Source organism: Etheostoma spectabile, chromosome 19 (genome assembly GCF_008692095.1).
Source record: "Etheostoma spectabile isolate EspeVRDwgs_2016 chromosome 19, UIUC_Espe_1.0, whole genome shotgun sequence".
NCBI classification, from domain to species: domain Eukaryota; kingdom Metazoa; phylum Chordata; class Actinopteri; order Perciformes; family Percidae; genus Etheostoma; species Etheostoma spectabile.
This window is the reverse complement of record NC_045751.1, coordinates 2,719,447-2,721,962: the sequence shown is the minus strand read 5'-3', so window position 1 is coordinate 2,721,962 and position 2,516 is coordinate 2,719,447. Positions and strand designations below refer to the sequence as shown.

The window sequence follows — 2,516 nt, the reverse complement described above, 5'->3', positions numbered from 1 at the left end:
TTTGTATGTTTTGACATGTGAAGAAATTGACAATAAAGCAGACTTTGACTTTGACTTTGTAATGCAGCCTTTAAAAATAGGAAAAGACAACAGTTATGCCATATTACGATATCCAAGATCTAAGACGATATCTAGTCTCACATCACGATTTTGATATAATATCAATATATTGCCCAGCTCTAAGTCACGGTAATACCGTATACCGCGGTGAAATAGGGAGCAGGTTTGACGGCATAAAAATTTTGAATTTGGAAATTTGGCTACTCCGCAGTATCTTCAATAGTTGATAGTTGAGTGACCCAATAATAGGGGGCTTTGGGCCAGGTACAGGGTCGTTTCGGTGGACATTATGGTTAAGTTTAGGCAACAACAAGTGAGGGTTATGCGTCGACAACAGTTAAGTGAAGGCACCAACACAATTAGTTAAGGCCTCTGTTTTCTGTTTCCATTCAGTGTTTCTAATGCGATACTTCAAACCGCACATCACATAGGTGAATAGATGATGAATGAAGATAAAGATGAGATGACTAAGTGACATTTTAATTCAGCAGCAGGAGTGTTCTCACATGAACTCTCCGCCTATTGGGACGAAATCACCATGAACGTGTCTGAGCAGATATATTTCCAGCAGTTGTCAAGACAACAGAAAATTGCACAGAGGGTCAACTAATTTCCCATTATCAGCTATGCACTACATCAAGGCGTGCATTTAAAAAGAAGTTGGTCATTTAGAGGGTTCTGATGCTCTGTCCAGTATCTTTGAGCCCAGCTGCTTTGCTGCTGACAGTAGTTGCCCGGGCAACAGGACACGACAACAAAGACGTGGAAAGTCAACCACCTCTGGCTGAGATTCAAATCCAAAAGCACTGCTGACATCGGACAAAAGGATTTCACTCCTTTTCCATTCAAATGACCTGTTTTGCATCATTTGGAGAAGTCCGGGCAGGATCACACTATGAAAACAAACTGCAGGGCTTTAAGATAACAGAACCAAAGCTTGGGGGGCGGGGCTGGTGTCATCACAGGCCATTATGGTCACACTAATTACAATGGCCTATACTATGGGCAACCATGTTGGGTATGCAAAGTATGGTGGTTGAACATGTCTCTGAATATTCAAAAAAGACCTCAATATCCTTCATATCTTAATTCCAGAATTCTCTTGCTGCCTAACCATGTAATCTGTAGAATCATTACATCACATCCTGCTTGTAAATCCAGGATTTTTGCCTTCCTTGGCCCAAAACCCATCCCCCTGAAGTAGATTAGACCTAATACAAAGTGACCACAAATTAGGCAAAAGAAGGTCCATCATATGAAGGTTGTAATTCCACATCAGGCTGTATTAGGATATTTATCATCAAAGCGATCCCCAGCTTTTAATTCATTTGACATCTTTCAGCACTAATACAGTATCTGATTTCTGAGAAGCACCAGTACACAGGCACACAGCGTGACATCTGGAGGAAAGCAGCGGGTTGCAGGACAAGTCGCTGAGAAGTGTTTCTACACAGAATAGAGACCAAGGCTATTATCCCTGTACCAGCTTTACACTTCATATCTAAAAAAGCACAAGCCAGCGCCACACGTAACTATCGCCTGCTGCTCTCAATGTTATTCAAATGACAGCACAAATCTATTTTCACCTCGCAATTAATGTGACCATTACTCCTATGTCAGTAACATTTACTGTCCTTTCTTTTGTGCCAGATATGTTGGCGAACTGGGAAATTCATTTTAAATATGGGATTATCCTGGAATACACGTGTAGTTGAGCTGAGCTGTATGTAGTTCCCAATGATTCTCCTCAGAAATCTCCCATCCCATCATATAGAGAATATGAGCCTCTGATGCCTTATCAAAAAGGCGATATGACACATTCGCCCACAGTGCACATGTTTATGCCTTGATCTTGTCGAATACAAAGTCGTAAAAAAAACATCCACAGGGGCTCGCAAAGCAATGTAAACATTGTGTGCACAAAAATATCTGCACTGCCGCAAGTCAGTTGCTATGAAAGGAGGAGTGGCTGTATTGAGTTAGATGAAGGGGAAACTGGTTAGATGGATGTACCAGGGTATGTTTGTGTGTGTAGGGGCGTGTGTGTGAGTGTGTGTGAAGGGTGGCGGCGGCAGGCAAACCTATCATCCACAGAGCCCACCAGTAAACTCTGGAGGGCAAACAATCTCCCTAATTGAATTCAATCCAGACTCACCACAGGAGGCAGAGAGGCTAGTGGCTCCACTCAGTATGGGGAGGGTTGGTGGAGGAAACTATGTGTTTGTGCGTATGTGTGTGTGTGTGTGTGTGTGTGTGTCGAAGGTATAAGAGGAGGAGGAGGAGGACGGCTTCAGCTGGCATGACAAGTGAGCAAGGACTAGGAACGAAGATAAGCAGAGAAAGAGAGCAAACAGGTTTGTAGAAGACAACAGAAAACAATGAGCGACAGGGAGAGGAGTAAAAGCACGGCGCATGAAGGTTTTAATCGTTATGGGATGGATGAGGCGGGGGCGGGG

The 2,516-nt window shown here is 43.2% G+C and overlaps 1 protein-coding gene across 1 annotated transcript in view; it reads right to left on the bottom strand.

Moving 5' to 3' along the window:
* LOC116707102 (adhesion G protein-coupled receptor L3) overlaps positions 1–2,516 on the bottom strand; it is a gene marked incomplete in the record, with an annotated part of 258,534 nt that overhangs the window by 227,078 nt on the left and 28,940 nt on the right.